Raw genomic sequence first — 10,819 nt, forward strand, 5'->3', positions numbered from 1 at the left:
TAGCAGTGATGCTGCAACTGTCACAGCGGGAAAGGGCACAAGTGCGGTGACGGTAGAGGACAGTTCACCAGGAGAATACGGAAACCGTGTCAGGGCTCCTGTAGATATGACGGTCCTGTGCGCTCGCTGGTTGAAAGTGTAGAACAGATAATTTCCAGTTAAACTGGAGTAAAAGCCACCATTGGAGAGATGCTGTGACAAATTAAAAGAGTCTTGGCACAAAGGAGTGTTTTACAGAGTTACTCCATGAAAGGAATGAGGACATCCGGAAAGAGGAAAGCTCACCCATAAAGTCACAGGATTCCGATTCCAGCCCAGAGAGAAATGGAAATGTAGGACTCGAGGTTGGGAGGACAAAGGGAGAGTTTGGTTGGAAGGAATTCCACAAGTTTCTCTTTTTTTTTTTTTCTTATAAAAATAATGCATTTTATTGAAGCTGGCTTACAGTTTTAGAGGTTTGGTCCATTGTGGAAACCATGACAGCATGAAGGCAGACATGGTAGCTGATATATGTCAATAATGGTTAAAGAAAAAGAGGCCATCAAGCTAAGAAGGATGAGGGGTACATAGGAAGGATTTGAGCGAGGGGTTGAGGAAGGAAAGAAAAGGGGGAAAGTGATGTGATTATATTTTAATTTAAAAATATATTTGTGCTCGGGGCTGGAGAGATGGCTCAGTGATTAAGAGCACTGTCTGCTCTTGCAGAGGACCGGAGTTCAATTCCCAGCACCCACAAGGCAGCTCACAACTCACATTCTTTTTTGTTTGTTGTTTTTTTTTGTTGTTGTTGTTGTCTTTCAGCTATCTTGGAACTTACTTTGTAGACTTGGCTGGCCTCAAACTCATAGAAATCCTCCTGCCTCTGCCTCCTGAGTGCTGGGATTAAAGGTGTGCCATCACCACTGCCTGACTTTCAGGCTCACATTTTTTTTGTTTGTTTGGTTTGGTTTGTTGAGATAGGGGTTCTCTGTAGCTTTGGAGCCTGTCCTGGAATTCTCCCTGTAGATCAGGTTGGCCTTGAATTCACAGGATTTGCCTGCCTCTGCTTCCCAAGTGCTGGGATTAAAGGTGTGCGCCTCTATCACATGGTCTCAGGCTTACATTTTTTTTATGAGAAATGAAAAAAAAACAAAATAAAATGACAAAAATGAAACCACAACTTAAAGTGGTATACTTCATGAACAAAGTGTAATTTTTAAGAACAGGATGTAACCTTGAGCACAGATACTTTTTTTAAATGATCCATTTATTTCTATTTTATGTACATTGGTGTTCTGCCTACACGTGTGTCTGTGTGAGGGTGTTGGATCTCCTAGAAGTAAAATCACAAGTTTCTCTTCTGTGCAAAATAGGAGTGGGTAGACAGCATGGGGTCTCTGCAGCTGTCAGTCAGGAAGCAGACTGTGAGGAGGTCAGAGTCAAAACTCGGTCCAGACCAGGCCGACTCCAACAACCTGGTTCAAGACTGGGTCAAGGGAGTCTTCACACCAGGCAGGTTATTGTAGGTATATTTAAACACAGGAGAGTTTGGAAAGGGTTTCCAGGCCACAGTCATTCATTCCAAATCCAGATGCACAGCAAAGCTCAAAGTATGACCACTTAGAAATTCCTTACCAAGTCACTTGTGACCTTGAGGGTGGGTTCTACAGCTAAAAGGCCTAGAATCTACTCTGCTCTCTGACTGAGACAGCACGGTAGGTCAGCAGGTCATAAAATACCTGTGACTTCTCCCTTAAGGTTGGGTTCTATTAACTAGGGCCTAAAGATAACAGTCTAGGGTCGAAGAGTCTGAGATAATTATTCTGGGGAATTAGGGTGAGGCCTGTTCAGATGATGAAGCAAAAAGTCACCAGGTCATTAGCAACCTCCAATCTCAGCTTTCTGGGTGGAAAGAAATATTTGATTTTTATCTCTTCCATTGTGGAAGCAACCCTGTGTGTTTAACATTCCTGCTTTTCTTAGTGCTTCTCTGTGAATACAAAGGTCTCCTGCCCTCTACAAGAGAGGGCTGTGAAAGGGAAGCCACCTAGCCAGGAAGCTACAAAGGAGCCTGAGATTTTGTCTGTGTGTAGGTATAAAGGCTGTTAGGGTTTCTATTGCTGTGAAGAGACACCATGACCACCGCAACTCTTATGAAGGAAAATATTTAACTGGGTGACTTACAGTTCAGAGGGCTAGTTCATTATTACCATGGCAGAACATGGAGGTGTGCAGGCAGACATGGTGCTGGAGAAGGACCTGAGAGACCTACATCTTGATCAGCAGGCAAGAAGAAGTGGACTCTCATACTGGTGTGGCTTGAGGGTATATGAGATCCCAAAGCCTACCCCAGCAGGGTCACACTTCCTCAAACAAGGCAGTACCTACTTCAACAAGGCCACACTTCATAATAATACCACTCCCTATGAGATTATAAGGACCAATTACATTCAAACTCCCATAGATGATATAAACTTATAGGGCTGGTATTCCCCATCACATGATTTAGATAAGCATAACGAACATGACAGGGAGCATAGAGGAGCTGGAGACCATAAAGTAGAGCTGTCAAGACACAATGTAGATTAATTCTTCACTGTCCCAGAGAGAGCTGTGGGAGGTGTGGCCTGGTTCAGGCTGTGGGATTAGGCCTGAAGGCTCATGTTTTAACAACCTATAATTTATTGTATATTCTATACTAGCCTCAAACTTCCAGCAATTCTCCTGTCTTAACTTCTAAGTGCTGAAATTTTAGGTGTAAGCTACCCAGTAAAGAGTGTTTTTCTTTTTTTTTTTGGTTGGTTGGTAGACTGGTTGGTTTGTTGTTATTGTATTTGAGACAGGGTTTCACTAAACAGCCTGGGTGGGTTGGAGCTTACTATATGGACCAGACTGACCTTGAATTCACAGAGATCCACTTCTTTGTCTCCCTAGTGCTAGGATTAGAGGCAGGGGCCACAGGACAAACTAAGGATAATCTTTTTTAAGAACTGTTTTTTCAGCCCTGTAGTGATGGCACACACCTTTAATTTCAGAACTTGGGAAGCAGAGGCAGGCAGTATGTGAGTTCGAGGCCAGCCTGGTCTACAGAGCTAGAGCTAAGCACAGTACTGCCAGGGCTACACAAAAAACCCCATCTAGAAAAAAAAGGCAAAAAACAAACAACCTGTTTCTCCAGTGAATGACAATCCCTTTGTCTTGTTTGACTTTCCCAGGTCACACTCAGCAGATCAGAAGACCACATCCTGCCTTTCTCTCTAGGGTCAACAGAGTGAGAACCACAATGTACTTTGCTCAGGAGGCCACAGTGGGGAGTAGCATCTTTCATTCTAGCTCATTGAATGTGGTGGGGTTTTTTCCTTTAAAAAGTATGCCTCTGAGTAATGTCAGAAGGTACATCCATACCCATAAAAGTCTCACCAACATGACTGCCTGAACAACAGCTGGAAAAGGAAGACACCAACGGACAGATAAACCAAAGTGGGAGGGGGTGAGGATGACGCCAACAGACAAATTAAAGTGGGGGCAGGAAAAGCCTCTGAGGCCTCTATCCTACAAAGAACTACAGATAACTAAGAAGTGTTGAGGTAGGAGAAATCATATTTTCCAGGGAAGAGCACAACAACTGGTTGTTCAGTACTGAATGGTCAACCCTGAAGACACACAGAGACGTAACAATATACAGACTGTGTGTGTGCACATACAACTATGCATGTAAAAACCATGAATGAAATGGAAAAAGAGGCCATGGATCTGAAAAGGAGCAATGAGGGGTAGATGGGAGAATTTGAGAAGAGAAAGGGGAAGGGAGGAATGATGTCATTATAATCTCAAAATTAAAGAAAAATGCTTTTAATTTAAATAGAATTATGTCCCTTACCTTTCCACCTTCTACTTCCTACCAAATACCCTCTCTTAAGTTTCTCCCATGCTCCTCCCAAACTTGATAGTTTATATCCTCTGTTTCTTTGATTATTTGTGTTACATAGACACAGAAACATACATAGATGTGTGTGTGTGTGTTTGTGTGTGTGTGTGTGTGTGTGTGTGTGTGTGTGTGGTTCAAAGGCTGACCACTCAAGGGAACATCAAGGAAGAGGGGGCAGGAAGACTGTGAGAGCAAGAGTACCCGGAAGTCACAATACTGCTGAGAGACAGTCTCTATAGAAATGACTGCATAAACAAAACCAGAATGATATCTTAAGGTAGAAAAGGGAAATTTTCTGAGGATCGCACCCCTAGACAAAAAACTACAAGCAACTATTTCATGTGATTAGCAAAGAGGAGCAAGCTCTCTCACATAAGTCAGTATCTTCCTCTTCCTTCTAACGAGCTTCCCGACACTGGCTGTGAATTACGATACCAAAAATACCAAGGTGCCCTAATTATCTAGTCCTTTCTTTGGACAACTTCAACGTAGCCTTTACAATGTCAGTTTCTCCTGATTTCTTAGGTCCTTTTGCCAAGGCTCCTCTGGCTTCATTAAGCAAATTCAAAGTTCTCTATGGGTTTGAGTCATTTGATCTCATGAGACAGGGAAAAAGAAAAGCGTGGAGGAAATCATATGTAAGAAACTAGCAGGAATCTGCTGTAGGAATTCCTACAGCCAGTAGCCTTTAAGTTACCTGCCCACTTTAGCATGGCCTCTTATACGATGTGATTCGGTTCCTGTTTCCCATTCCTGCAGAGGATTGTGATCTGTGAGTCTACCCCTAAATAAATAATCAGCCCATGAACAGCTAGGAAACAGGGATGGATGCAAGCTGCGGCTCAGCATGCTGTCTCCATCTACAGTCTAAGATCTCTTTTCAAGGGACAGTCCCACACACAACTGAGATTGGTCTTCTCATGTCAATAATGGAGTGAAGAGAATCATGGACAGGTGTGCCCGAGGCCTGTTTTCCAGACAACTAGAGATCCAGTCAAGGCCACAAGAGTAACCATCACAACAGTATGCTATCAGTTCAATCAGTTTTACGTTTTTAAAAGTATTTTTACCTGTATTTATTTATTGGTAGGGCCACATATGCGCCACAGTGTATATGTAGTGGTCAGAGAACAAATCGCTTTGTAACAGACACCCAGACCTTAGCACAACTGACTCCATGATGGAAGTTCTGCTTGAGCCATAACTGAGCACACAGACAGCACCACCTGCCAGAATGAAAACAAAGGCCTAATCCACCATAGCCCATACATCTGGGAAACTCCCAAAGTAGCTACCCTTGCTTTCTGTATTCTGTAGTTCCACATCTGGCTGACTGCTCTTGATAATGGGAGAATGTCAATGTAGGACACGGTTTATATACTCCAAAAGCTGATAAAGGCTTGGTGCTACATCGGGATCCTGAACATGCAGTGTAAGGACTTCCTATTGCTTCAGTTCATGCTCACGCAGTCTTCTCTGGCGATCCCCACAGCAGCTCTGCTCTCACTTTCCAGCCGCTGTGACGTAGTCAGGGAAGGATGGTGGGCATTCTTGATATCATCTTTCCCTTCACTGACTTTCGTTTTTTCACACCTGCCTATTTAATCACATTTCAATGAGCTTTTTCTTTCCCATGAGAAGAACGCAAAAAGCAGTGAACAGGGATCTGTGTGCAGGTGAGTGGGTCTGTGTCTGTGAGCGTGGGTGGGTATTCACAGCTGTGCTTTCCTGCAAACACTGGCTCTTAGGAAGAACACGCAGATGTTTGTCCATGCTCACACTGACAGTTTCTGGGGGGCGGGGTGGTGATGGATCATGCATGACACTTATTTTCTGAATAAAGCTTTTTAAAATATTAATTCTCCAAGAATTTCATATAATATATCTTGATCAAATTTACCTCCCACTCCTCCCACTCTCCCCTCCCGGATTTAACCCCCAATTCCACGTAATCCTAATATTTTTCCTCTTGCAGCTCCTTGGTCTTCTGGCTCTTACAGTCTTTTTACCCTTTCTATGATATTCCCTGAGCCGTAAGTGTAGGGGTTGTAATTTTCCTGTACTTTTGTTGTTTTGTTTTCTATGTCCTGTGTCTATAGATTTCAGGGACTTAACATTATGTTTCATGTGATCAGTCACAAAGAGCACCTCCTAATCCAGGCAGCTGATTGACATATCTCCTTGAGGGAGATTAATGGAGGGATTAACCCTGACTCCAGGTGATTGCCTCCTATCTAGACTGAGGAACATAACATGGACTGGTAATTTATGAAGCTGAGGAATCAGGTCAGAGGGGATATCTAAGAAGGTAGCCGGGCGGTGGTGGCGCACGCCTTTAATCCCAGCACTCGGGAGGCAGAGGCAGGCGGATCTCTGAGTTCGAGGCCAGCCTGGTCTACAAGAGCTAGCTCCAGGACAGGCTCTAGAAACTACAGGGAAACCCTGTCTCCAAAAAAAAAAAAAAAAAAAAAAAAACCAAAAAAAAAAAAAAAAAGGTAGCTGAGACCCTTCCTGACTCACACAATCACTAGAAACTGGCTGACATCCCTGCCATGAGAGACTCGTATTTACTCTGGAGTTGGATACATCATAGGCAGAGCAATACTAGCCAGTCAAAATGCAGGAAAAATTCAACAAGGTCATCAGGTATCAAAGTTACCTTGGTGGGAATGGCTAGTTCAGTAGGCTTCCTTTCCTCCTGGTCACTCCGGAAGAAGGACAGGGAGAATGGGGGTCTCCTGAGACTAGTCTAACAGGCTGCTCTCTCCTTAGAGTTGCTCATGAAGCCAGGGAAGATGAAGGAAAATCTCCAGAGGATGACTGAGTTATCATGGCAAACGCTGAGGTTTCCAGGTTCACGCTCTTCTCATAATGACTTTTACAAAGGTACATGGATAATTACAAGAAAAGATCATTTATTCACAGGAGGCCACAGGGATCTGGAGGTGTTCCATGCTTTCCCTGTGGCTTGGCTCCAAGACAGGAAGCAAAGAGGGGGAGAGAAAAGAGGTGGAGTAAGGTGCCCGTTGACCTTTTATGGGTCATTACAGTCTGACCCCATGCTGTAAACTTTTATTTTTCATATGTCAAACTCTGGAATTTCCTGTTTTCCTGACTCATCAAACTTTTTTTTTTTACTTTTTATTTCTTTTTAATTTACAGATGGAAAGCTATTTATCTTCAATGAAGGCTCCTTGCCACTGATTCCTTACTCACTGGGATCACTTCAATGCACAGACCTTTAAAAAAAACACCTCAGACTTTTGAGGTCTGAAATAGCCTCCAGAGGGATCTCCCCACCTGGACTTTGGGTAAGACTTCCCGGAGAGAAGCTCTGTCTTCAAAGGCTGATTGACTGATGGCAAAGTCACACTGTGGAGAGCTTGGAATGTCACAGGCCCAGAGCCTACGAACACTTCAGCCCCTAAATAGCCATCCCATGCCTACCTGTGACTGACCTAACCTTCTGTGACTAACACAGGAAAAACCTTTTGGAAGGTATTATTTAAGAAACCAGAGTTTTCACCAACCAAAAGGCTAAAAGGCATCATGTAGCTCCTGAGGCCTACAGCTGAGATTTCTCTGATTGCTGTAACTTCCTTCTTAATGTTTCCACCAATTATGACTTTTTTGTTCTGTTATTACAAAAAAACTTAGAGGAATCGCTTTCTATATTACTGGAAAATGAAATTTGGGGTAAACAAAATTTGAGTTCCCAGACCATGGTCACCCATATTTGGCTCCAGAATAAATTATTTCTTATACCCTTTGGTTAAAAAGGTATATGATTGAAGGGCCTTGTGCACAGCCCTTCTTTGTTTTAGAGATAACCCAGACTTAAGCAAGGACTGTTTTATCTACCTAGAACTCACTGCTTTGCTAACACCACAGGTTCCCCAGTTGCTAAAGGCCTCCTGCTTGTACAACTACCCAGAGTAGGCAGTCTCCTTCTCACTCTGAGGGTCCAGAGCCCATCCAGAGCTCATCTTCCCTGCTGAATGTTTCTTTTGCTCCTGTTCGTATGGGAGACAGGGATTGACCAGACAAAGAGAGACACTTGAATGGACATCCCTTTTCCCAATAAGATCTGAGACATATAAAAGCTGATCTTGGAGAAGAGTCCAGAAGTCACTGTCAAATTCACTGACATCTTCAGGGACTCAGTCCTGTTATCTGGCCTTGAAGGACGTAATGTGACCCCCTAAACTAAAGCCTGACTTCTAGCAGAAAGACTGTGGCTTTGCATGTTGCTGAACGACACAAGGACCAGACGCATGTGAGCAAAACAGAACACCACAATGAGTCAAATACAAACACATGCAGAAAGCCAACAACCCCTGTGGAGAAGTGGTTCTGAGGAGGCAAGAGCAGGAAACAGGTCAGTGATGTTGACACAAAAGCACACCCCTCCATTCAAAAAGGAGAAGAGATCGTTTATTATGGAGCCAATTAAGAGTGACCATGGCCCAGGAACACAGCATTAGGTTACCCCCAAACCCCATGTTCCAGCATGGAGGCATTCTCATGAAGTTTTTATAGTTACAGGACAGAGGACGTCATAAATCAGGACACTTTTCACATGTGTTAATGGGAATGCCAGGCAGGGCCAGCATTAACAGAGAAGTATCAACTATGGGTCTCGGATGTTTGTGATGACTCTTAGCCTTTTGGTGGGGAGCAAAGAATGTTTTTGTTGATATATTCCAAAAAGTTTTATGTGTTAGTCACAGGACATTAGGTCTGACAGAGAGTTGGGCAAGGAACGGCTACTTAGGGTGAAAAGATGCCCCAAGATCATTGTAATTAGTCCCTGGGCTTTGTGAAATATAAAAATAAAAATATAAAAATACCCTTTAAGAAGCGCTTATAGAAATTAAACAAATCACACAAGAATACCAAGAAAAGGGGCATAGAATCCCTTGTACCAACCCTCAAAATACCCCAGTGCTATTACAAAGCCAAATAGAAGAAGATGGAGACTTCTGCTAGACCACCAAGCCCCAAATAGGATGGTCATCTCAGTGGTCCTGAATCCCATACTTCACTAGGTGAAGCCCATTTTTGGGTCCAGAATCGCAGGTGCCTTTCTGAGCACCTCTATTGTGTCTAACAGCCAGGGCTTGCTTATCTTCCAATGAGACAGCAAATGCATGAAATTCGAAGGCCCAGAAACACCGAAATTCCTACATGGTTTTCTCAGACTTGTAATTCTCATGATATTTACGATTCTTTTAGGAGTCTGATTTCATTCTGGGTGTGGCTTGTGGTCAGGTTCCTCCTAGAACAAAGAGAGACAAGAGGCTTAGTCAGCACTGGTGTGTGCATGTTCACCCTCATCACAATGCCATAGCAACTGGAACTCGTTCCTATAGCTTAATATCATAGACTGAGAGCCATAGACACATGGAAATATGCATTATTATAGGAGGGGGACAAAGGGACTAAAATGTATATAAGCTGAATCCCTACTGAGCTTGGGGCTCGGCCTTTGGATGTGAATTTACTGAGCCAGTTCCAGCACAAATAAAGCTATCCCATGGCGGGAAGCCTGGGTGTCCCCTTTCTGTTCGAGAGTCCATTTGCAGATGACCTGTTCTTTCCTCCCTCACATGATGCTTAACTCAAAGGTCAAATTTTCTTATTATAGCAACTAGCTAAGACAGGCTACAAGGTATCAAAATACAAAATGCAGCTTTACCCACAGAAGGCTAAACGCCTGCTTTATATGGTGACTCCTTCAGGATTGCTCATACATCTTGTGAGACCAAAACAATAGAAATACCCCTTGCAGGTTAAGGGTTCTGTCTGCAGTTAAGACAGTTAAGAACAGCTCTTGTTTGTCCACTGCTAAGTGCTTGCAAGCTAAGGCTCCCATTTGTAATAGAGAAGTTCCCATTTGCTCCCCTGCAGGTAAAGGTTTCTGTCTGTAGTTAAAGACTAAGTTCCTGTTTATCCTGGGTGAAGCCCTTGCAATTAAAGTTTCTATCTGTAAATTAAGATTAAATTTCTGTTTCTTAGTTCTGATGTAAACTAGAAACACGTTTTTCAACCTATACTCACCGTGCAGTGCCATCCACAGACTGTATATCCTTCCCTTTGTTCGCATCCTAACAATGCTCACAGCCAACTCTCTCACCCCTGAACACTTGTTTACCTCTCCTACTTTGGGAACTTGGAGAGGCCAGCAGGGGCTGCTCCCTAAAATCCCCACCTAGGGAGAGGCAGCCAGACTGCCAGTCCCAGGTGTACCCTCAAAAAGCTTGATTTAATTGGACAATTGTGGATTTGGCTTTTCTTGCAGTTCTGAGGTTTAACCCTCTAAATGGTGCCTCTGTTACTAGTAAATGCCCTGTACCCCAAACAAAAGAACAGCTAAAGGGATCCTAGGGTGTTATTGAAATTAAACTCCAAACTACTCAACAATTGCCTAATTACTATATAACAGCTGCAAACAGGACTGGATCTGATGCTGTACAGCCAGGCCTGGAGGAAAAGACAGCAATTTAGGCCTTAAAGGTAGGTTTAACCCAGGCCCTGCCCTGAGGCAGGCAGTCTACAGGTTCCTGACAAGGAAGGGAAGGACTGGAAAGGGGATGCTGATTAGAACCATGGGGGAGGGGCTGTGGTGGTGGCTGTGGAGGGAGATGAGGGAGACATGGTACACAGGACCCTGGGGTTCTCTAGTCCCCCTTAATCAGTGGACATCCTCCTAGTCTGAGAGCCATGGCTGCCACTGCTGTGCTACTGAAAAGATCTGAAGAGGTCACTGGAGCATCTCCTTTCACCACGGACGCCCACTCCATAGGAATTCTGCTAGAGGCACTTCACGCCAGCACCACCCAGTGGGTCTACCTTCCCATTCACGTCTCACCAGCTGTACCCAGTGGTGTCTACCTTCCCATTCACGTCTCA

This window comes from Arvicola amphibius, chromosome 12, assembly GCF_903992535.2.
Source record: "Arvicola amphibius chromosome 12, mArvAmp1.2, whole genome shotgun sequence".
Lineage (NCBI taxonomy): Eukaryota > Metazoa > Chordata > Mammalia > Rodentia > Cricetidae > Arvicola > Arvicola amphibius.